Here is a 25,575-nt window from a genome sequence, read left to right as displayed (position 1 = left end):
TCGGCGTACATATGGAATTGAACATTGGATGCTTGAAGCAAGGTGGCGAGCGGTTCCATAACGAGGTTGAACAGTGTAGGGGAGAGGGTGGATCCTTGTGGAACACCTAGATCTGCAGGCACAGGTGTAGATAGCACATTGTCGATCTTGAACCTCTGAGACCGGTTGTGAAGGAAGCACGAAAACCACTTGAGAACAGTTCCCGATAGCCCCATTCTAGTACTTAGCAGCTCCAGCAAATTCTCATGTTTGACCGTGTCAAATGCAGACGAGAGGTCAAGAAGGATGAGGAGGCAGGACTCATTGCGATCCAGAATTTGGAGGGCGTCATCAATTATGTGTGTCATAGCTGTTTCAGTGCTATGTTTCGCTCTGAAGCCTGATTGATGAGGGTTGAGGAGGTCAAATTGATCAATGTGTTTTGTTAGTTGGAGTTGGACACATTTCTCCAGCAGTTTGGCCAGTGTGGGGATATTGGTGATGGGCCGATAGTTGTTTAGGTCAGACGGATCAGCTGTAGGTTTCTTGAGTATAGGCGTGACTTGCCCCACCTTAAGGGAGTCTGGAATGTGGCCTTGTTGCAAAGAGCTGTTGATGATCTTGGTCCAGAGAGGGAGGAGCAGGGGGATGAAGTCTTTTACAGCATTAGCAGGTAGAGGGTCTGTGAGGTGATTAGAGGGCTTCAAGGTGCAGAGCAGTTTGTGTATTGCTTCTTCCGAATAGGTATCGAAGTACTGCCAGGATGCCTTGTTTTTAGGTTGAGTGTCTGCCATTCTGGTGTGGTTGGGGTATCGGCTTACATCCATGATGAGGTCATTTCTTATGTTGTCAGTCTTTAGTTTAAAGAAAGCAGAGAAGGCTTCACAGTGTGGGGTGTCATTTGTTGTGCTGTTTGATTGTGTGGGTTGTGCCTTTGTTTGGGTCTTGATTAGCTCGAACAGCTTTCTTGGCCTGTTCTTCGCTTGGTCCAACTGGCGGCTGAAGAAGTCCGACTTTGTGCGCTTTATTTTCCTAAAGTAGGCATTTCTCTTGTTCTTAAGCTTTTTGAGATGCAGTGCTGAAGGGTCCGATCTCCAGGTGCGCTCTGCCATTCGCATATTACGCCTTTCGTCATTGAGCCTGTCATCATACCAGGGGTTAGAAATTGTTCTGCTCAGTCCTACTACTGAGTCGCACAAGGACCTGCTAAAAAAATAATGCTAATGGGATTTTATTGTTACTCTACAAACAATGCCATACTTATAACACAACTTTATGAGTAAGGCTGCACTGACGTGAGTAAACGCACCAGTGGGCGATGCCCGCGAATCCCAGTAAAACTATGTTACCGCCTCTGCCATGTTCAAAGTTTACCCTGAAACCGCTGCATGAACAGTAGCGGGCTAACAAGTGTGCATCGAGTTATAGTTACAATAATTACTTTCAGGCATTTGCATCGGTAGATGTGGCCAGGACATTTACAGTAGAATGGGCAGAGGTCGTACATAGCTCCAGCATTGATTAAGATGGTGGTGGTAGTGGTAGTGGTGGTGATGGAGGGGGGGGGGGGGGGGGAGTGGCTTCACGTATCGAAAGTAGTTTGTATCCTGGCAGATAGAGTACTTCAGTATGGTTGGCGGTTTTTAACCAAAGTGTCTGTCAAATAGGAGGAGCTTGAGGTCCTTTTTGAAGGGGATTAGGCAGAGGGAAGAGGGTAAGGATTCCAAATGCTTGTAGCACTACCGGAGAATGACTGGCGCATGTACCATTCTTTACTGAAGGTGTGGGTTCCAGGAGCAGGTAATAGGACATTTCTTGAGCCCCTATTTGCTCCAGAGATGTTCAGTTTCTCCTTTAGATAAGAGGGTGAAGAGTGCAGCGCTCTGTGGGTAATGCAGTCGGTTTTGAATTGGGCCCCCGCTTCAGTGGGATGCCACTGGAGGGTTAGCAGGGCAGAGGAAATGTGGTCAAGTTTCTTGAGACCTAATGAATTGAGCTGTTGCATAGATTGTTGCTCTTGGTGATCCTAGGTGAGCTTCGGGAATGCCTGAGAGAAGGGCAATTCCACAGTCTAGTCTGGAGAGAGCAAGAACCTGCACCACTGTTTTGAGTTCTTGCTCTGGGATTTTTCAGCAGGAGACACATTTAAAATGTATCTGTGTTCAGTGCCGAAATGTTGCTTTCAAAATCTTTAGAGCGCTTCAAGAGGCTGTCCAACAAAAGAGAAGGGGTAGATAGATTGCTGTAGCAGGAGTGCAGGGTGTGAAAGACAGCAAGCAAGATTGGTTGCTTTCCTTTGAGAGGGTCTAGGTAGTAGAACTTTATTAAATATATGTTGGCACTGGGGTGCCCGACCGCATTAGGTTATGAATAGAGCCCCACATGCTCGCAGGGCATGCACTGCCCTGTGCTCAATAATAGCAAGTTAACTTTCCCAGGAGAGCCATCACCACGTGGTCGTGTCTGTTCTGTCACACACATGTTCATACAAGCGTCTCCTCACTGCAAAGAAGCCCACTGTTTAATAGCAGTGGAACTAAAGTCTACAGCAATGGATACGTGCCAGTTCTCTCATTGCCACAAAGTGTCCACCTTTTGCCATTTTACCAAGATCGTTGTGGTTCCCTAAAAACATGTCCAGTTTTTCATGCATCACTAAATACTGGAGCGTTTGAGTTTTGAGGCCTCTCGGTCTGTTGTAGATAAGTAAACCATGTAAGCTGAAGGACATGGGAAATATGACTGACCTAACCTCAAACAACTTGTAAGTAACTTGTGAACTGAGGGAGTACCAGGTTTCAATCCAGCAGGGCTGTATCAGTTTCCCTTCTCTCCAAGGTTGAAAAGAGTGCTCAACTGAGTAGCACAGCACACTTGCTACATAAAATATAATTTATCATTGTGATTTTAATGTTATCAAATGAGAGGCTTCTGTGCAACACAACACTTAGGTTGAGGTATTTACCTCTCTGTTAATGCTCCTTTTCGAAGTTGATGAACTATGAGCAGCATCATGTGGTTCCTGCTTAAAACTGTCTCGAATGAGCATTAACAAAGCCTTGTTGTATCACCTATGTGAGATCTACCGACTTTGCCATTTTTTTTATATGTTGCACAACAGTGAGCGCTGCTGTGCAACATGGCTTAAAGTAAAAATAAGCAAGCATTTGTAATGCAATAGGTCTCGCATTAATATGAGTTTGAGCTATTGACATTGTAAATGACAATGCCTTTTATTTATATTTTGGTTTTTAAAACCTAAATAAAAGGCATTGTCATTTACAATACCAATACCTTAAACTCTCGCAAATGCCAGACATATTGCATCGCAATAAAGGGCCTTCTCGACCGCTTGTTAGACTGTAAATATGCGAGAAAGAGACCGGCCTGCGACGTCTTCAAAGTAGTGATAAATAGTGCAGTGTAAAAAACTTGATAACTGGTAACTTGTTATATTATTCCATGGTGCACTCTCGGCTCTGCTAATGTTGACCAAGCAGATGTCCACGGTACTTTGGGTAACAGAAACAACTCCCCCGTTGGCAACGTTGGAGCATAATTTCCTGAAACAAAACTTTTCATGTTGTGCTTCTGAGGTATTTGCACGCACCTTTGGTGCCATTGTGTTTGCTGACCATGCGCTTGTTTGGTGAATTAAATAGTACCGTCGATAACGCTCGATCCGTTTGTTGCTATACTCCACACTCTGTAGCACACACAACACAAATCTATACCGTTTACATGAAAAACGTCAGGTTGAGATGCGTGCTCTCTAATTAGCCCGTATCTATTGAAATACAGCTTATTTACAAATTCAAAACACATTTATGCCTCAAAACGACATCCTATTTTGCCGAATTCAGAAAGGTCAGTGCTACATTTTAGAATTTAAATTGTTACTTTTCACATTGTGAACAACGGGAGATAAAAACAAGCCTTACAGCTTTCAGGCCGTGCTTTTGTCGATGGAAAATTGCAGCAGTGCAAGCTATGTAGCCCAGAATGTCTGTGCAAATCGGCACTAGCATTTTCTAAACAGTCGGGAAAATGAAAAAAATGTGTGACCTTTGAGGCACTTGCTCTTTAGCTGGAAACATTGCAAGCTAAAGCGCGGGTGCTGTGATTGCTTAAAATGTGAAGAAATAGATTTTTTTCTATTTCTTAACATTTTAAGCAATGGCTGCACCCGCGCTTTAGCTTATGATGTTTGCAGCTAAAGCGCGAGTCGGCGACTGTAACAAAAGTAAGCAAATAAAACAAAAATGCTGGCCACACCTTTTTTCTCCTATTTGTTGACTTTTGTTACAATTGCCGACTCGTGCTTTAGCTGTAAACATCATAAGCTAAAGCGCAGGTGCAGCCACTGCTTCAAAAGTAAAGAAATAGAAAAAAGGTTTTGTTTCCATTTCTTTGCCCTTGAAGTAATCGCGGCACCCGCGATTTAGCTTAAGTTGTTTAATGCTAAAGCGCAGCGAATGGTAACAGGGACCAGACACAAACAGTGTTTCCCTTGCGGGAGCGAGCAGGGGCACCACCTATTTGCAAGATAATTAGAAACAGATTTTGCCAAAGGTCACTCCTGCAAAGGAAATGCCAAACGTGCACGCTTTCCAGTACAAAGCAATGCAAAACGTGCATGTTTTTGCCCAAAAAGCTGATCGATTCCAAAAGGTCCCCTCCTATGCAGCCCATGCGCGCTGCGTAGGCGAGACCTAGAAAGCACTATGATGTGGCCAACTTTGGCCTCATCAGTGTCTTTTTTCCCTTTGAAACCATTTGGTACAGCATCCTGCACTGCTGTGCAATATGTCTACAAATAGCGCAGGGGTTGGTGGGAGGACAAGCAACATGAGGGAGGAGAGCGTTAAACAAGAGAGTAAGAGGAGGACAGGAAGGGTGAGAGAAACATGACGTGAGCGCGGAGAAGGGTGGGGGTTTGGAACCCCCAATATTCTTAAATGCTACAATTGAGCCCTGAAATGGAGGGAGGAACTCGGTGCCGAATAGCGGGTCTTAAGACGGTGGAGAATATGAGTGAAGGAACCTGGTATGAATCGGCCGTCCCTGCTAACACTGATCCAGGCTGAGGTGAGCGCAGGGGGCACAGCCTCCTTCAGCTGAACACAGAAATCATTTATCGTCCGGGACACAGTTAAAAAATGAACACAGTATTACTGTGCTATCAGCCAGTCTAACAGTGTCTGTCCCTTGCCTGCATGCACACACATCTCCTCCCCAGCAAAAGGTGCGCTTGTGCACAACTGCACACACCCAAGCACGATCACTGACACACATAGACGCATATAAAATTTTTCTGAAATACAAGGATAATAAGAAATAAAGCAATGGAGGAGGGCTCGGGATTGGAGGAAACCCAATGAGAGCGGGCGGAGGGCTGGGTGAGGGTGGGGAAGACCGTACAGGGCCATGCACTGGCCAGAGTGCATGGCCAAAAGTAACAAAAATGGTACCTGGAACAGCATGCAGTCAGTGGAATGACACTGGCCACAAACCGGGAGCTGTGCTAGTACCATGCTGCATGGCAGGTTCAGAAGCCCCAGAAGAATGTAGGAGGAGGTGAGCAGCTGGCAGGAAGCACAAGGCGTGACCAGTAAGAAGCTAGGAAACGAAGGCGACATGGAAGCCAATCAATGGTAAGTATTGATAAGAAATGTGTGGGCTCAAATCCAGCAGTTTTTAAGCTTTTTATTAAAAAAAATTCAATAGCTTTCGCTGAAATCACATGCACGCTTTAGGCGAGACCTAAAAAGGAGTGTTAGGAAAATAAAACTCCGAATGTTTGCATCTGCTTAGATAGGGAATATTAATCTGCTACTAATGTAGACTGACAATAGAAGTGTTTTTAAGTGGCAACCTATTTCAAATCGATTTGCATAGAAACAACCATGGTATGAAGGCAGAATCAAAGAGCTTAAGCTTCCGACAAAGGAAAAAGATAAGTTGTTGAGTTAATATAAGAATAGCCACTTTAAGAATAATAATGGCCTCACTAAAGACTGTCTTAAGAGTTGTGTTCATTAGATTTAATGGTACCTTCTTTTATCCAGAATTCAGTTGTGATAATCTGTGCTATCTCAGTTTGAGTTGTTGCCCGCTAGCTATTCTAATCATAGATCCTGATGTGGGTTGGCACCAGTTTGCACCTTGCAACCCTTTCCTTCCTTGTGAGAAACTGAATGCTACAGCATAGCATGCCGATTTACCTTGAGGATGACACCCCAAAGCACACAACCAGGGTTTGCCTTAGCGGATTGCTCCGTTTCTCATTCAGAGGATGTCCATTGATAAACATAAGCACAGAATATTCCTGCCTATTTGCGGGATTCCAAAACTCTTTTTCTAAAGTATACATTTTTGTGTTACACCATTCTTTGGGAAGTCTATGAATTATCTACAAAGTATCTACGAAGTATTTTGTTTTGCAAACACAAGGGAAGCCCAAGGATGTATAGGGACAGATTTCACACGGGTGAAATAGGCCTGCAGAGTGCCCCTGCAGGCCTGTTATGAGTAAATTGAAGCCTCTATATACTGCTATTGTATAATACTTGAGTATTATCCCTACGGTTCTCAGATTGTGCTATTTTTCTTATCACATTGGTTTATGTATTCAGGCAAACCTTGACCTGTCCTGATGATGACCCTTAGATTGAGTTAATTGAAACGTCATCAACCTAATCACTCTGACCCAACTATCTATATGCAGTCGATTAGTGGGTGCAGTAGTGTTGTATTTTACAGAATTATGACTTTAAATCTGTATTTCTTTTGTCATCAATTCTTTTGCCTGTGTGTGTGTTTTTACCTGTATAAGTACACCCTGTTTTACTTCATGTTTTAATAAAATATATTTTAAGTTGCTTGGACAGTTCCTGGGCATTATTTCCAGTGCATTATATTAAGTTTCTATTTTTGTTTAGGGATCATTGTTCCTTAAAACTACAAAGTATTTTAGCAGCCTATAATGCAGGCTATATTTGCCAATTCCATTAATTTGCTTTAAAATCCATTACAAAAATAGAAATAATTCTAGAACAGTAGGAGACATTTAAAAACAATTTGTTTTCTAAGTAAATGAATTAATAAGTTCAATGTAGTCAAATAGGCTGCAACTGTGTTAAGCTGAAAGCGACTCTGTGCTTTAAGGGGTCCAGCAGGCCCTCTGGTATCTCATCATGCTCTGTAAGTGGCAATTCCCTCAGTTCTGTAGCGCTGAAGTCAGTTTTTTTAAAACCAAAAATTTCAAAATCTTTTTTAAACTGATTCACTTGACTGCCTTTGGACTTAGAGTATTTTCTGTGATTACCTGACAGGAAAATATTTCCTTTTTCCCCCAAAATGCCCTTTTTTTTTTAGCAAATAAGTCCAGGGGTGGTAGAAAAACAGCCAAGAAGGACATCCTTCGAGTTTATATGCTCTGCTTTCTGGTTGCTTACAAACCCAAAATTTGTGAGCACTGCAGCTCCTTCTACAGGCGTGTTTTGAGAGACCAGGAGAAAATTAGCGTACATGAATAGGTGGAGAGGTGAAAAAGTGCCATTAGTCTTCTGTTTTCCAATTCTCATTGGTTAAGGACTACCTGGAGAGCAATAAGAACTTTCCCCCCCAGTTCGGAGACCTCTTTTGTATGTGGGAATTAAATATTGTAATTTCAAGACTCAATCCAGTCCATAAGGACTTATTAAAACACCTCTTATGGAAGACTGCTTTTCTTGTGGCTATATCATCTGCACGCAGGGTTGGCGAAATACAGGCACTATGTTCCAATGAATCTTCTGGAGTTTTCTATAGTAATAGGGGGGTAATGAGACCTCCTTCTTAATTCCTCCCTCGGGTAAATTCGTTTTTTCATATAAACCAAACCATTACCTTAGCAATGTTCTTTCAAAACCCTTCTTCGCCGACAGAGAGATTCCTCCACATTCTTGCCGCAAGAAGAGCCCTAAATTTTATCGACACAAAATGTAAAGGAGTTAGAAAATCCAAACATTTGCTTGTTGGTTATTTTCCATTATGTTTAGGTTTGGCCACATCTAAGCAATCTCTATGTAGATGGGTGATGGCGTGCATTCAACTCTGCTACTAAAAAGCATAAAAACGTTTGTCTGGTAAGCCAAAAGCCCATTCAATAAAGGGTAAAGTGTCTAGTGCTGCTTTACTTAGAAATACATTCTCCTCTGCTATCTGCTAATCGGCTACCTGGAGATATGTTCATACCTGCAAGAGTCAATACTGCCTTGATTCAGATTCTTGTACAGATGCACAAGTAGAGGAGGCCTCAGTGAGAAATCTTTGTGTAGGCTCCTGGATTACCATTTTACCCCCCATATGAGCAGTTTGAGGGGATGGACTGCTGTTCTGTTTAATGCTTATGATTATCAGTGGTGATCCCCGAAGGAGAAGAATCAGTTTCTTACTTTAATCCAAATTGCCCTTCAGGGTAATTTCCATTGAAATAAGCAACAATCCCTACTCTCCAGGGAAAAGTAAAAGTTGAGTAACTTAGGCCATAGCCACTTAAATAAGGTGATGGCATACTGAAGGGCGCCCTTAAAGGCGCAGTGTTGATTTTCAGTTTAACATTGCTGCAGCTTATAAACCGTTGAATAGTGGAGCACCCCAAATAGGAATTAATTGTTCAATACTTATTGCAAGCCCCCTAACCATAGTTCATATGGCCAGACTTACATGAAACAATATTCTCTCATATTTCAACTTCTTCACTACAATTCAAATATGAATGTTGATTACCCTGTTACCCCAAGTGTTTACTTGATGTAACAGGTGAATCAACACTTATATTTGATTAGTTCTTTTAATATTAACATTTTTTGATCTGTTTTCTTCTTTTTATATGTACTTCTCCATCATCCTTGAGAAAGTCCCAGGTTTGGGACAAAACACATGTCTGTTTAAACATCAATGCGACTGCATTATTGTAACCACCTGTAATCATTGGTCTGAATTGTACTGAACTAGTGGAAATTATAACCTTCATACCATACAAAAATTAGAAGACCTTTTTTGATTCAACATTGGACTCTGAGAGAATGTTCTTTCATATAAGACTGGCCATACAAACTATGTTTAGGGGGTCTGTAATAAGTATTGGACAAGTAATTCATATTTTGGGTGCTCCGTTATCTGTTTTCAAGTGATTTGTGCTATGACTAACGGTCCTGGGTTCTGGCTGAGACACACTGTGGCAACAGTGTTTTTATTTTAGCACCACTGATCTTGTACATTAAAATTCACTGATGACAGGTATGTGTGACATTTCCCCTACTGTTGCCTTTCTTCTGTACAATATTTGCTGCAGTTTATTTGGCAACATTGCCATTTTTCTTTCCACTTCATTTTATGTAAAAAAACATGCCTGCAAACAAGGTTTTTAAATGCCACATGCTGTTCTAGGGACGTTTCTATTTTTAAATGGTTTTATAGACTGCTAAATTATTTTCTTATGTCACAAAAAAATTGCTGATATTCCTGAAGTAAGGTGAAAATGTAACACATACATTTTTACTTTGAAAGAAGTACTCTGGAAAACCGCACGTGGGCGGTAGAATCACAGCTTATGATTTTATTGGAGATATCCGTGAAGGAGATCTAGGATTAGTGGAAGCAGCCTTTCTGCTCTCATGATAGCCTAGGGTTGTTCTCCAGCTTCCAAAAAGAATGGAGGCAGCACCAAGTTCAAAGTCAATCACCGGAACCAAAGTTTGTTCAAAAAATATATATATATATTTTTTATTTTCTTATTCTCAAAGTGCACAAGACAGCCAACGCGTTTCGCTCCCCAACCACGGGAGCTTCGTCAGGGCAATTGTAATGGGCGGTTAGTCTTTCAGTAGTGCGGTCAAGTTGAGTAAAGAGAATCTGGCCAATGTAATGGTACAGATACTAGTGCAGATATTCCAAGGTGGGAATAAAGATATCACAAAGCACGAAGGGCCGTCGGGTAGTTCACACAGATTTCATAAAAAGATTATCCCGCAGGGTAAATATTAGTATCCTAGGTACACTGGACGTGAAGCGACGTATGTGCAGTCCTTGATAAGCTGCTGACACACGTGTTCCGAGAATATGTCCGGCAAAGACGGCCCGCTACGGTTCTCCAGCTTCCAGTGATGATACAGTTTCTGGAATTTGCTTCCTATCCAACTGTTATCCAGTGGTTCCTTCTAGAGGTTGGTAGTGTGCTTAGAGCCACCAGTGCATGAACAGCTGAAGAGGTAGGCCAAAGATAAACCAACATGCACATTCTTTGTTGTGAAGCAGAAATCCACTCTAACATCTGGCTATTTGGAAGTTGCAGTCTTTTCTTACATCTCTCTTCTCAAGTTCTCTTCCTTTCAGCCTGCTTTGAGAATTATGGATACCACATCACAATGACCCATCTTTAGTTTCTTAATTCACTTGTAAATCATCCCAAAAAGTGAGGTACAGTGTGCTTCAATATAAGTAGCAAGCAACATTTTCTGTTGATATGTTTTCCATTGGAATATGGTAGTGTTACTGGGTGATGTTGGATATAAGGGCATTTACTGAGGATTACTGACTGCTGGTAAAAATCTCAACCAGCACCAGAGAGTGATAGCGCAAATCACATATAATATGATTGAGGTTTGGTGGAAATGTGCCCATCTAGGTAGGTTTCCTAAATGATGGTTCAGAATCTGTCAAGAAACGCTCTTAGCACACCTGAGCAAGCACTCATGATTAGTGGTTTTCAAACTTTTTAGAACCACAACACAATTCTTTGAACAGCAGACGTTCACGTCCTACCTAGCTTCAATGGACATGAGGCAGAGCCAATTTTGTTTTTAATGTAATTGAAGCAGTTGTTTGTAAATGTCATGACCTTCATTCACTCAATGAAGTATTTTCTAGAGCACGACAAATCACCTGTGAGGGTCTTCAAGCACGGGAGAAGTATCTGCTGCGTGGAGAAGTTACCATTCAAACAGCCAGGTTTTGAGTTCTTTCCTGAATTGCTGAAGCAATGGTGCAGTCCTGAGTTGAAGGGGGGAGGTTGTTCCATACCTTGTCTGCCAGGTGCTAGAAGGAGCGCCCGCCACTGTTGGTTCAATTGATCCATGGGGTGTCTGAGAGGGATTGGGAGTGAAAGTGTCAGGTCAGTTGGTGGAAGGTTAGGCCTCTATTGATGTATGATGGTCCTTCAATGTGTAGTGCTTTGTAGGCGTGGGTTAGCATCGTGATCTGGCATCTCCTCTGACTTAACCACCCCTTCGATATCTGACTGTGGCTAAGATATTGATCAGCCCATAAAAGTAGCATATGGTGACCTGCACTGGAGTCTGTCGCCGGAGCACTTTTCAGAGTGGGGTGCTGGCCTGTGGCATTTGTTCATTAAAACCACAAGGCTTCTGGTCTTTATCAGTTATTTTTGTCAATTTGAGAAACGCTTTTGCAGCAGAGAATGGGATGAGGCCTCTTATCAATTGTTGTGTTGATGCGAAGCCCAGTGGTGCATTTTTTGTTTCAAATCATTTCATTGAATTTTCAGCAAGAATCAACACATGGACAGTAGTAAAAGGCATACTTATACAAGAAAAGTGCATTACAATGCACCAGCATGTAAGGGTTACAGCGAAGAGGGAAGTGGGAAAGACTGGTCAATCTTTACATCAGTGGTCTTCTGTGCCTAAGTATTGGTTCGATTTCACGTCAAATGCATACATAGTTTGAGTTAAGAGTAGAGCCTAACTAAACATTGACATTCGCTTCAGATATATGCATCCAAAAAGATTGATGATAGAGCGATACTTCGTGGTTAGTCTGTTAACTGATATACATGTACTGAAGTTGAACATAGAGAATATGCATACACCTAATGGTATTCCAATAAATGTCCAATGAAACAACGGCAGACCTCTGGTTCCGCACCTCACGCCAGTTCCAATTAGTGATGTTACTGCGCAGCCAACCCCAACACGTTGCTTGGCGCTTCTGTGCTCCAGATCAAAAGCTGCTGTTCATAAACACCTAATTGAATTCCTTTTGCATAAAATAGACATGTATTAAGGTTATGAAAATCATTTGAGGTACACTGCACAGCTACTGGTATCTCTCCAGTTACCTGTAAGTAGCTCTCCTGTGTGTACCCCAGCCTTCTAAATGAGAACCTTTTTCTTGGTTAAATTAAGATATCTATGACAAAATTGCATATTCAAGACAAAAATGTGTGTATTTTCAGAATTCATGAGCTGATGTTTGGACAAAAATTATTGAATTTTCAAAATATATTTAAAGCCGATTTATGAGTGACGCATTATATTGAGAGGGTTATTATCATTACTTTTGTGCGAGGTGCATTGCAATTATGGCTGTTTTGCATTACCTATATAGAGACACTCCAAATTGACCAAGCCGGTTTACATTACTGCTTGCAACCCTTTCTGATGCGCTGAGGTGATCACTGCTAGTGATTTTACATGTAGTGGGCAGTAAAGTAAAATTGTCTGAGGTGGTCACTATTACAGCACTTTACATATTGGTAGCTCGCAAAATCTTTAATTGAACACAAGTAGCTCTTATTACACAAAAGGTTGGAGATCCCTGGTTTAAGGTCAAGACAATAGATATCAGGTATTTGTGAAGCATTCATTCTGCCAGAGCCTGCATTTATGGCAGTGGGGAAAAGCAGATCATAAAGTACGTGAACCACAAACTCTGAACTGTTCCTAACAATTCCAGATAATTGGAGTGCATTTCTAATTCATGTTGGTATGGAGTTCCAGACTTTAACAGTCAGTACTAGAAATACACTTTTTCCAATGTGAGTTTTTCTGAACTTCACAATTTTCAGATGTGGTGCTGTTCTTGATTATGACATCCTTTTATGGTAGCATGTACTTAGCTTGTGTTCCAGTCTTTCTAGCACCAGAACTGGCTCTATACGCGATGCATAGGTCCTTCATAGAGTTGTATGGCCATAGGTAGCCAGAGAAAAGCTTGAAGGATGGGCCACTGCAGTGAAAGTGATAGGCAGAGTTGGGGAAACTCTAAAGTTGTTGATGTAGCATTGGAGCTGCATAGCCTTGACGCCCTTTGGGCTAAGTAGCGCAATACAAGTCGGAAGGCTCCTTGACGCCCTTTGGGCTAAGTAGCGCAATACAAGTCGGATTTCATTCATTCATTCATTCATTCATAGTATAATGTATTGGCATAGCCAAGTTGGAGGAGTACTATAATAATGCTCCCTTGGTGAGCGAACCCCAGGTAAGGGAGGGTATATCTCACTATCCTCAGGCTATAGGAGACTTTATTTAACTGGTCCACCTAATGTATTAGGCAGAGGCAAGAGTCCATAATCACTCCATGGTTCCTAATCTTGCTGAATGATTTTGGGGTGTCCCAGTTCTAGAGGCAGTGGCTGCTAGGATGATACAGAGATAGTGTCCCATAGGGGAGCATCTTTGCTCTTGAAAGCTGTGTTTCATGTGATTATGGGATATTCCCTGGTCTACTGCAAGCAAGCAGTGGCCAATGGCATGGCCACCCAGGGCTTCAGACTAGTTTTAGAATAACATAGTTGTCCTCAGTATAGTCCTAGTAGAAGTGAGTGAAGGCTTTGATGTCTGGGGAAGGGCTCAAATATTGAGTAAGTGCGAGATTGTAGGGCATTGAGGGACCCCTGCATCATGACTGAAAGGAAACATTGGAACAGAGGGTGGGAGATGATTTGATATCTCATTGTATTATGATATCCCATTCAACATTTACCTTTATATTCTGAGATCTATTCTGAGTAGTAGTGCTTGATAGTTGACCGTGCTGAAAGCTGCAAGTAGGTCAAGTACAAGAATCATTGCTCCTTCTTTCTGTTCAACTCTTGATTTGAGGTCATACTTTTAAAAAGGAATAACGTTGAAAGTAGGCTGTTCTCACAATAAGCGTTAGAACTGTCCATTCCTAATCAATCTGAAGTCAGACAGGTCTGAGGGATTGGGGTTGTATTGGTTTGATTTAGGAGACCTTGAGGTCATTGAGTTAGGAGCCAGAAAAGAAAGAATAGGTTGAAGGAGGTTTGTGTTTAAGGAGGCTGCCAAAGAGCTGAGAAGAATGCCCAGGAAGATACATTGTGAAAATTGATCTGCTGGAGAAGAACAGGAGCCACTAGCTTCAACCAGGCATAAATTCGTCATCTATCTGCAGTTGAAGCAATTAAATAGGGCAACATAGCTTGATCATGGTTCCTTGAAGTGAAAATACTGGTTGATCTGAGAAGGTCTTCATGTGGAGAGTTAGCTCAATGCCTTTGGAAATGTATGGTGGTTCTGCAAGGATTTTTGTAATCTGCATTCATACCTGCACTACAGTTTATTCTCATTAGCCTGCTTCTTTAAAAGTTTTTCTGGTCCTTTGATTTTGATTGTACTGCCTTATGTTTCATGATGAGCCAACCTGTCTTGCACCCAGTGGCCAGTGATATTATAGATGTGTTCAAGGAGTGGAAAGGTGGTGGAAAGCAAGAGGTTACGTTTTTGTATTAGCATTGTAGGTTCACTCAGCATTTTCTGATGGACATGCAGTTTCTCGCAATTTAAGATTTTTTAAAAATCTTGCTTGTTTGAAGATGTTTGGAGAACATTTTTTTTGTAAGTTCCACTTCTGGCTGTTTGAAGCACTGTAAATAAGATGTTGGTGTGGCAGGGAACGCAAGCCGCTGCCACAAGCCATTCTGCAGCCTTGTCATTTTCATCTGCCAGCCCAAAATTGCGGTCCGGCTGCTTTAGGGTGGCGAGGGAGAGCATGCCCAGCACCCTCACAGTCCCCGGTCCCCCGCAAAAAGGAACCTGCAGTGAGAGACTGATGTAAAGGTAGCGACTGGGAGGAAGCTGCAAATTGACTTAGCTAGTTGGCTGTTTGAAAGAGGCTGAACAGACGAAGGTACTGGGCGGTGAGGTGCAGGGCAGACAAAGGATAAATGCAGTGCCCGGGTCCGTCGACCCTGTGCCTCTGCTGACTGCACCCGGTAAGGGGGGCCCTGGGAGAGACGGACTGTTGGCAGGCCTTCCTACTGCCGACGCATGTTTAAAGGATCAGCGCACCAGGCAGTGCATGTTGCGCTGGCTGACACGGGAGACGATTCGCCTTTGGTGGCCCACAAGCTGGGCTGCCTAGACTGGACTGGAGCGGCAGTAGCCAGGGGCCGTGGCTGTGAGTGAGTCTCCCGGCCACTGTGTCACCTGGCGTGGTGGGCTATGGCTGGTGTATATGGGGGAGCCAGGACAACAGACAGATTTGCCAGCGCCTGCGGATCCTGCAAGACTGACTCCGGTGCCAGGTGAGGGGGCCCCGGGAAAATAACAGTGCAAACTCCTACAGGGTATAGACAGAACTTGGATGGTTCGCCTTGTTTTGAGGAGAACGCATACTTCACCCTACAACACCCTGTCACTCTGCTCGTGATGACCTGGTAACCTACGTTGGCCTCCGCCTTGCATGACTCAGACGCTCACAATTTCACTGTTTTTCCTCCTGGTGACCGTTTGGCTGTTTGCCTGCTCCCTGCTTGGGTGGGACTAAGTCTCCCGGCAGGCTCAGGAGGAGGCATTCATCCGATATAGAAGTGCTTCGTTTTGAACCGCGGAGCAAGACATGCCTTGGCGCGTGCCTGGGCCAAGACTAGACCCATCTATGCCTGCCGATGGGCTGTGCTACCCCTCTTTCAACTGTGCCCAAGGATATTCTAGTAAACTGTTTTTTGTTTCCATTATTTTCTTGCGAGGTAGACATATAATGGCTGTGGTGCGAAAAAGGGTGAAAGAAAGTAACATCAACAACATTAGTTTCCCTAGCAGATCCCACTAGCTTCCGCTGCACTCTTGATGACTTCCTTCAGCGGGCGGTGGGGTCTCTGAACAAAGAACCTGAACTAGCAGAAAGAAGATTTTCATTATCCTCACCCCCAGCCCATGGAGTAATGTCTGTGGAAAGACCAGAATTCTCCTCAGGAGTGGACAGAAAGCCTCAAGTTCAACCACATGTGCTAGATGATTGCACCCGCTCTATACTATTGAGAAACCAAACAAACTCTCCATCCCAGGCTGAGCCTGCCATTTTCCATACAGAGCTCCCTAATCCAAACCCGGCAAGAGAAAAGGGAATGGAGGCTGACCAAAAAGCAAAGAGATCCCACATAGCTCCTGTGAAACGTATGTAGGCTACCCCCTCCCCAAAAGATGTATCAAGTAGGGAGGTTGAAGAAGTTGGGGGTGGCTAGATTTCAGGATCTGTAGTAACAAATAGAGAGAGACCCCTTAAGCTTGTCAAGGGAAATGAGGTACTTTGAACCAACAGAAACAAAATTCCCTTGACCCACTGTTTCACAATGCTGGCATGCGATTATCAACCTTACACCAACATAATCCGTGCTATATTCCAGTTGTTAAAAATAACACTTTATTATCACAAAAATATTAGAGATCACATTCCATTGTCCATAAATAAAAAAATGAAGGTAAAGATTGGATAATACGATCTAAATGATAAAATCTCTTACAAGGAGCACCTCAAATACATGTAAATCACAAAATCACAAAGTAAATTTCTGCTTTAACCAACAAAATGCGATTATGACCAGCATAATCAAGACAACAGTAAATGTAAGACACTGTCTTTGTCATATACAAGTGCACATCTAATACGGCTCATGGACACATCAATCAATACATTGCTTTCATCAGTATTTGACCACATCCGTGTCTGTCCTTCGATTGTCCTCTGAATTGACGTCAACGCGTTTCGATGGTTTCACATAACTTTTTCCATCTTTGTCAAGACATAAAATTTCGTTGTCTTAATGGTAAACCAATTACTGTGTATCTTCTCCCCTAAACAGAACAAATGACATAATCAGTGACCACATTGTCTACATAGTCCCATCTTTTAGCATATCACATGGATACATCCTGTACTCTTAACTAGAATCTGTCCATTCAAAGAAGGACCACATTGGAATGCTGGATTACCACCTAATCCAGGTATTGACTAATTATTAGCGGTGGTACCCTGATAATGGAGCTACCCCTATATCACTCCATTCTCACAGTGTCCTACTTGATATTAACCTCATCAGGAGACATGTTCTCACATTTCAATGTTCAATAATCATAACATTGGGTTTTGTTCTCACAGTATCCTACTTCACATTAACCTGATCAGAAGACATGTTGTCACACTTCAATACTCAATAATAACATTAGATCTTATGGTAAATGTTTTCGATTTCTTTGTACTGTGTATTTATTCTGGACCCCACTGATCTAACCTTGTGGGTGTGCGCTCTCCCTCTCTTTCTGGTGGGGATCTCCTCTCTCTGGGTGATAAAGGGAATTTTAGGCATGCAGTGTTTCTATCCCCAAAGTTCTGCATCATGATTAGTTTTTAATCATATCATTTCTTCAGACCCCAAATTGCTGATCTCACCTCGTTGTTAAAATTCAAACAAGGCTTATCTCCTGCTCTCATACGTTATTGGGCCAAACCCTCCTTTCGCGTGTTACTCTTTTGATTCACTCGATTAATCCAACGAGTTTAAAAATCTGCAAGGGATATACCATATTATGTTGTTAATTTTGGTTATACCCCCTGTGCATCAGTTACAGTTTTAATTTACCAACCGGCCCCTCCCTATATCTGTTTATTTTACCTTGTATTTGGGGTTTACTCGTGTTCGGCTCTCGTCGTGTTTAAAATCCGGCATCTGTTTCCTGCCGTTCTTAAGGCTTCAAAACACTCTCTGTAAAACATAAATGTTTGCCCTTGTCATGTCTATACTTTTGGTATTGTCCAGTGTTTATTCCCTTTTTTTCCCCTATTTATTTCAGTTTACCTGAAATTGCGTCCCGCTCCCTGCGTCTGTATTTCAAGTAAATTTATTATCGCAGTGCTGGTCGACTTCTAGATGCCGCAGTTTGCTAGTCTCCCGCTGTAATACAACCAAAGGAAGTTTGAGTGTTAATCTCATTACTTCCACATCTACAGTCTCTGTACTTATTGAGGTTGCCCACCCGTTCCCCGGTTAGTGCGTGTTACCTCTATTCGGCGTTATGTCATCTAGACGTGGCAGTCAGAGTAGAATGATATCATTGGAGCACTCGTCGGTTTCCCCGCTATTTGACTTCTCAAAGCCATGCTGGGATTGGGTTGTGCCGATGTGTGGTCCCGCCCTTCCCCCTCGATCCTGAGAGCTGTATCCCCAATGGTGGGTCTTATCACGTGGTGTCGTACATGTTATTTTTTTGTTATTTTAGGATTTGTTTTGACTTTATTAAACTTTATTGGTCACTCGCTCTCAAGCTCTTTGCGAGATGTGGTGAATTTTCGCTATTGCCTATTGAAATATTATCTCGAGCCTGTTCCCAGATGTTTACCAAATCTTGCCTGCCCGATTAATCATTTGATCCCTTTTCTACAGAGCCTAATACTCTACTATTCTCTACTGTTTAAACCTTAACACCTCATTATCTTTATTGTACTTAACTTGTCTCTTATCACTAATTGTAGTGTACCATTTTCATGTGCAACCTTTCCTTCTTATTGTAAACTTAAAGTTTTGTAAGTTAAATGCAAAGCAGGTATGTGGTTTATTGAATGCGGAGGAGGAAAACCTAACTCACTTTTCACATACCATGTATGGGGATGCCTTATAAAATCTTATTTTAAGTCTTTCCCTTCTCATTTCGAGCCGTGTTTCTCAGGTCCCAGCTCACCCAAAACGGAGATAGCGATACCCACTGATAAATGGGTGGTGCATTTCACAGCACTTTTCCGCCCAGAAGCTACTCTTCTAGCTATAATCCCCTCAAACACTGATATTGTACAGTATAGACCCCAAATTCTTTCTAGCTCTCTACGGTTTGAGATTAAGGAAGTGGAGAAAGCAATCCATAAATGTACAGCGGGGAAAACGTCAAGCCCGGATGGTGCACTAGCAGACCTTTTTAAATCAAAGAACTAAGTCCTAGGTCTTGGTTGTTTAAGGAATAAGTAGCAAATGAAATGACATCTAAAGTGTGCCCAGCAAAGTGGATACCACCACACAGAGGTTTAGCACTTCCTGGTCCAAAAACAGCGATATCACCTGGTTCATGTCAGCCATTTTAGACCCAATATTAAGTTCTCAAAGGATGCATAGATCACAATAGTCAATGGGAGGAATACATTCAAGGAAGGCATGTGTGAAAACATGGTTGGTGGGCGGAAGAGGTTAGTGGAACAGCACAAATAAGAATACAGTTTTGTGAGCACCTGAATATACTTGTGCTCTGCAGCAGAGAACTTATGATGGCGGACATGATGTTATTGTAGAGAAGGCTGCTTCTCCACCAGATGTCTTGTTTGTGGTGTTTCGGGTGAAGATTTCTTATCTGAGAGGTGCAGTCTAAAGTCAGGAAGACACAGCAGCTTCTCCTATCCATATTATAAAGATGAGGTCCAGGTTGAGATCTGTGATTAGATTAAAGATTCACAACCAATCTTACATTGATGGGCCCACAGGACATGAGGATTTGATACAATGGAACCTAGAACGGGTTAGGAATAATTTGATCAGGAGGGGAGCTGATTAAGGGTTGGATTATGGCAAGGGGGATCACAGCCTTGAGTGCATTTAGGAGAGATTTGCAAGGTTTATTTTGACGAGGGTAAGTGGGTAGGTTCTAAGACTTTGCTGCGGAAGCAGAGTTTAAGTGAGTGGGAAGTGGGCGGAGAGGCTTGGAGTAGATGAAGGGGAGAATCTGGGAGGGGAAGGTAGGTTTAAGAAGTTGTTGATCACAGTAGAGGACAGTGAAGGTGCAAGTGGAGCAAACACATGAGGCTAGGGCTCACTTTCTTATGCCAAGAGTAAAGTGGTATGTGAGTGAATAAAAGGGGAGGAGAGTGTAGGTATGAAGTTTTCCATTGGCCCCACAAGATGGAAGGCCGGAAGGTGAGGCGTGCTTAGAACCTTAGACCATTTGTATGAATATGCTGGTCTATCCCAAGAGAGCCTTTAAAGCTTTCTGTAGGAGAAATGAATTAACCTAGTTTTAATTCTTTAGATTGAAAAAAATGAATAAAATATTTATGTCCAAAAGTTTCTTTTATCATAATTGATTGTTTATGTAAATTAATCTTTTTTTAAATGAATTTCTTTACTACTATTTTATTTTTCCTCTGGCTGAATTTGATCGTTTTCTGTAGCCTGTTGCGAATCAAATACACTGGAATTGAATACATATTAGAGTACTTGAGTTGCCCTAGGCTGCAGCCAAGGGAAACCCACAACCATTGATGACTTACCTTCTTGTCTGTGGCCAACTCTGAAAAGACATATTTTATTACATTTCAAATGGCACCGACCAAACTAATGAAGGGCGTGAATTGCAACGTTTTTTCAAACTGTAGATCATTTGTTTACTTGCATAAATTTTTTATATGTTTCGATGATGCGTTTTGTTTTATGGTTTACTCAGATTGGGTTGCAATGCAAGAAAGAAAACATGGTTGCAATAAGAATATGCAATTCATTTGCATATCAGTTGAGACTTTCTGCTTTTAGAGTTTGACAGAGTGGAAACTCTGTTGCAGATTGGAGGATTCCTGACCTGCAAACTTGCTCTTCCCAGCTCATTAGTGGTAGAGGAATCCCTGGTTGTGCATGTTTGGAACGTCTCCTGGTGTACAATTATTGGAAGCAGCATGTCTGCTAGAGGGGTACAGCCTTTTGTACATTAGAATGTCTGCCCTGTTTAAGGTGGTCCTTCCAGGACCAATTTTTCCCTGCCCAGATTTCACCAGGCGAGGCATAGCAGATCCATGGCGATTAAATTAACAATGACCTCCATGTGAAGGGAGGGTGATATCACTATGCATTAGGGTGATTTATTTCTTTTATTTTTAGAAACAAGCCACCAATTTCGTCTTAAAAACAGAAGACTATAGAGAGTTGAGAATAAAGAAGTATAAAAATAGAGAATCAGGGCAGGCCTTTACGACATGATGGCCTCCCTGACTTTAATTTATGATGAAAGTGCTCCTTCGGCTATTTGACTGTAGTGCTTTTGTCAGAAGTAATCCAACAAAAAGGTGGTTGCCTTAAAAAGGATGGGCAACCAGCTACGGGGTGGGCAGAGCCTGGCCCTCCAGTGCCTGACAGCTCTGCGGACTTCTCCCTGGGTTCTAAATAAGCCCCTGTGATTACCCATGATGGTTGCATGGATGTAACATGTATAGTTTCTGCATTTTTATTGCAGGTTGGATTCAGCATGTTGTGTAATACAGCTGTTGCTAATGCTGACAGAATAACTTGAAGAGGCCAAGTTACTCATGGATGATACCGGTGAAACCCCCTCTTCTATCATTGACTCTTCACGTATATCAGTTACCATGTGCCAAGAGGTCGGGTGACCATGACCCTAGGTTGTGCTGTACAACAGGATGAATATGAATTCTTTTACATTATACTGCATGCTATCATGCCACTCCACTGTAAACACCAATCTAAGTTGAATGTGTATTTGATTTTGTAAAACTTAATACATGGATTTAAAAAAAAATATATCCGTTATCTATCTTGCCATGCCCTGGTACTGTCTACGGTGCAGTGTGGCTCAGTATGAGCGGAATGCATCATTGTATAAGATTTTCTTGCTAAACAGAACATTTCAGAAGTTTTAGCTTTTGTAGTGAACTGTTATTTTCAGTATCTCATGTCAATGTATTCACCTAAGCGCACACCTTGCATATAAAGATGCTGACAGGAAATTTGAGGAGAATATTCATCTGGGTACCAGTCTCCCGCTGTTGACCCGCACGACTTATTACATGAGTTGCGTGCTCAGGTAAAAAGAAGTTACACAAAATTGCCTGATGAGAAGATTCATATTTTTTTTTACAATTACCAATAAGCTGAAATTTGGGATTTCACAGTCATAATTGAAATTTCATCTTGCCTATTCCGCATCAAATCCTATGTAATTGTAACAGCCTGAGCAGAATGTTTGGCAGTGCAGTAGGAGGGGAGCCATGGTGGATGGGTGGCTCAGATTTTCTAGAAGGGTGCGTCAAAATCCTTGTGATATGGTGAACAATCAGAGAGGAAAGGAAATGAATGTAGAGGTCTAAGTCACTTGGCCAAGGTGCTCAGATACAGCTTCAGAAATTAAATTGGCAGTAGTGGGCGACTGCAAGTCATACTCCGACGAGCAAATATGTAGAAGCGTAACGAACACATTCATATATGTATCAACACATAAACAGATGTGTACACAATCTTGTCTTTTATGAGACATTTTATTAGTAAATCTAAGTGTTTTGCATATAATCAGGGTCGGACAAGAACAAAAAATAAATCTGGGCACCAAAATAAGTGACTCTCATTAACAAACAGGATAGCTAAAATTATGGCCCACGTGTTCAAATAAGACCAGTTTTTAACTTGTAAAGGCAATCTGTGTAGGTATTTTGCAAGGTATGTGTGACTGCAAGCATTTGTGTTTGCTGCAGGAAATCCTTGTTGTAATATCCGAAAAATCAACAATAAAAACTGGCACACCTGGCCATAAAACCGGCTCCCAAACTGCTAAAAAACTGGCCGACACATTGGTCTATCGGACCAACCGATCAGGCATAGCCTGATTGCCCTGTAGACCAGTCTGACACTGCCCAATGCATCTCCAAGGCACCACTTTACTATTGATGTAAACTCCTTTTGTGTGAGTCTTGCCACTTTTTACCAATGTTATTATTATTGCTGTAGAGTCGATGGAGCAATGATGTGCCTCAGTTTGTTTTTCAGTCCGGCACCCCCGGTGTCTCATTTTCTTTCATACCCGAAGCAACCTAGCCAAATCACCAACCTCACACTGTATATTGGACAGTGTCTTTAGTAAGGTGAGCCTTATCTGCCATTTCTCCCTTTGTAAGGATTGAGTTACCTTCGTGCATTATTTGGGGTCATAAAGTCAACTTTTCGTAAATTTCGGATCTATACTCATACTGTCAACCCAGCAGCGGACAAGCACATCAAGCATTCACAGCATTGCGTCGCTTGGGCATCTTTAGTTAGCTTCTTAAAAACTATGTTAGATAGGCCAATCTAACTCTTGTAAAAAATTTATATTTTCTATAGCTTGAAAGTTCCATCCTCCACCTTTCCTTCACTTCACGAGCACTACCTTGAGCACTTTATACACTTTGTCACGGCGTAGCAACCACTGTAATTGCGATTTGAATAACAATCCAATCTGTTAATATTTGTCAATATAAAACTTTGTTGAATATCAAGTTATCCTGGTCACTATAATTTAATGACTATGGGGTGTTTTCTATTTTTGTGTTTTTCCCTTTCAGAGGTTCATTGATCAGTTGGAATTATTGTCGCATATATCTGCATATAATTGGTCATAAAATGGTTTAGTGCTCAAAAAGTGTGCATATATACAATTAAATATAAAATCACTAATGCACCACAGACTGGTTCATCAGTTAAATGTGTTATTAATACTCCAGCCTTTTATCAGATTTCCATAGTGAACCAATCAAGATGCAATCCAAGATGTTTTGCCACTGTTTCAAACCAATATTAACTGAAGAAGTCTCATCAGGATATGTGCCATCTGTTTGTGGACCTGCCAATTGAATACTGAGAGTGCCACGTGTTCTGTGTATGGGGAAGATGTCTCATGATTGATAGACAAACACTAATAAAGCATAGAGAATTCACTCCCCTCTGGTCACCCACATAACAAATGTTAGTAATGGGGACAATGCAGAGTGTGCACATTTTCAATTTGTATTCAATATTCACTTCTCACTGGAATAAGTCAATATGGAAACCGCTGTGAGTATTAATGCTCACAGATCTGAATACTAATTATTGCCTTACTTACCTAAAGTGAATTCCCTGACATCAGTCGCTCAGCGCAACATTTGTGTCGTCAACATGTCTCACAAAATAGGTATCGTTCGTTCTATCATCCGCTTATGTTTCGCATATTACTGAACAATACATTTAAAACAAATTGCTGTACTAAATCCTTCTACATCTCACTCAATGTATTTTGTCAGGAATTTGCTGCAATGATAGCGATAGCTGTTGCTTACTTAACAAGACATGTAACATTCTAGTTAGTAAGAGGCATTCTGTGTACATATTGTAGCTAGCGTAGCACTCAGGTTGGAGAAGATTCATCCACAATGCCTATTCAACTCTGTGTCTATTGAACCGGTAGATATATCCATGCTTAGTCTGATTTAGGTCTCATACAGCCTATCATTGTTCATGGAGGTTTATATGTGGCGAATGTGTGTAATTCCAATATCACAAATGTGTGACACTCTGCCATTGAAAAGGCATGAACGTAGTGTTGACAAAATATTGAATGCTTCTGTTTGTAGTCCCCACAAATATACTAGTTTCTGTATGGTTATGGTGACTGTATCTGCAGTCTGGTCTTCTTTCCCACCATAAAACCTATAACCTGGTGTACCATGTGAACTTTTAGGAATGCTGTCTAATGTTTTAAAGGTACTTCACTGGGTCACAGCAGTCCGTTTTGAATTGTTATCCTCATCGAAGTGCATATCTTGTATGTAGGTTTAAGTCCATGTTCTGAATTGTATATAATTGTTTTTATTTTTGAAATGTTCTTTTTTTCTAACCCTACTTTATGTTCTAAAACTATTAAAACACTTGTGTCATTCAAATGAATATCTTAATTTACATATATCTAGTACGTTAAAGGACTTTCAAAAAAACTAAGGGTTTGAGTTTGCAATAGATGGCTTTAGAAGCCATATATGTAGTAGAAGACATCCAGTATCTGAAGGGACTGGAAGGATTATCTGAACTGAAAATAGTTTGGTTCCTTACAGCGAAAATTTTGCATTCTGATGCCGATAGGATGTTAAAGATTACTTTGCCATTTACCCAAATGGCATCACCTTTACCTCTGCATACACTGTCTTTTAGAGAGGTTGTGTGCTCTTTGTTTGACCTACTGCAGCATTTCTTTTGGGAAGTGTGCTAAAGGAACAGACACATGGTACATTTGTGTTTCACCGTCAAACTCTCCTGGCAAATGTAATCACCTTTAAAACAAACAATGTTCAGCAAATAATTCCTACTTTTCATGCGATGCCTTTCTGCCTTAGATTATTCATATTGTATTTCTCCTGCGGCCTCCACATTTCAAGGAGCTACAAGAGAAGTCCCTAAGAAGACTGTGGTTCCATTTCACTACCCACCAACAGTGTATGTGTTGGAGGGTGGGTGGGAGGTGTAGCGTTTAGTTATTGACCTCTTCCATTCTTCTGCCCTTATTCCAGGCTTTTAATGTAAAGGGGATGATTGCTGAAGGGAACTTTAACATTCGACCTCCTGTAGCCTCCAAAAGGAAGAGGACCTGGATGTCAAAATTCAGAAGCAGTGTCCCACAAACTTGAATTGTAGAATTGTTCTTGCCAGGACCAAATCTTTTTTTTTAAATATAAAAGTAATTAAAAAGCAGTTGAAGATAAAGTATGATATGTCATCATATGATACAAAAATATCCATCAGAT

At 41.6% G+C, this 25,575-nt stretch overlaps 1 protein-coding gene across 4 annotated transcripts in view; it reads left to right on the top strand.

Moving 5' to 3' along the window:
- ARHGEF7 (Rho guanine nucleotide exchange factor 7) overlaps positions 1-25,575 on the top strand; it is a 951,496-nt gene that overhangs the window by 452,753 nt on the left and 473,168 nt on the right. The gene's annotated exons all lie outside the window — the stretch shown is intronic.

This window comes from Lissotriton helveticus, chromosome 8, assembly GCF_964261635.1.
Source record: "Lissotriton helveticus chromosome 8, aLisHel1.1, whole genome shotgun sequence".
Lineage (NCBI taxonomy): Eukaryota > Metazoa > Chordata > Amphibia > Caudata > Salamandridae > Lissotriton > Lissotriton helveticus.
Note: the sequence above shows the minus strand (reverse complement) of the source record. Positions and strands in the feature narration are given on the sequence as shown.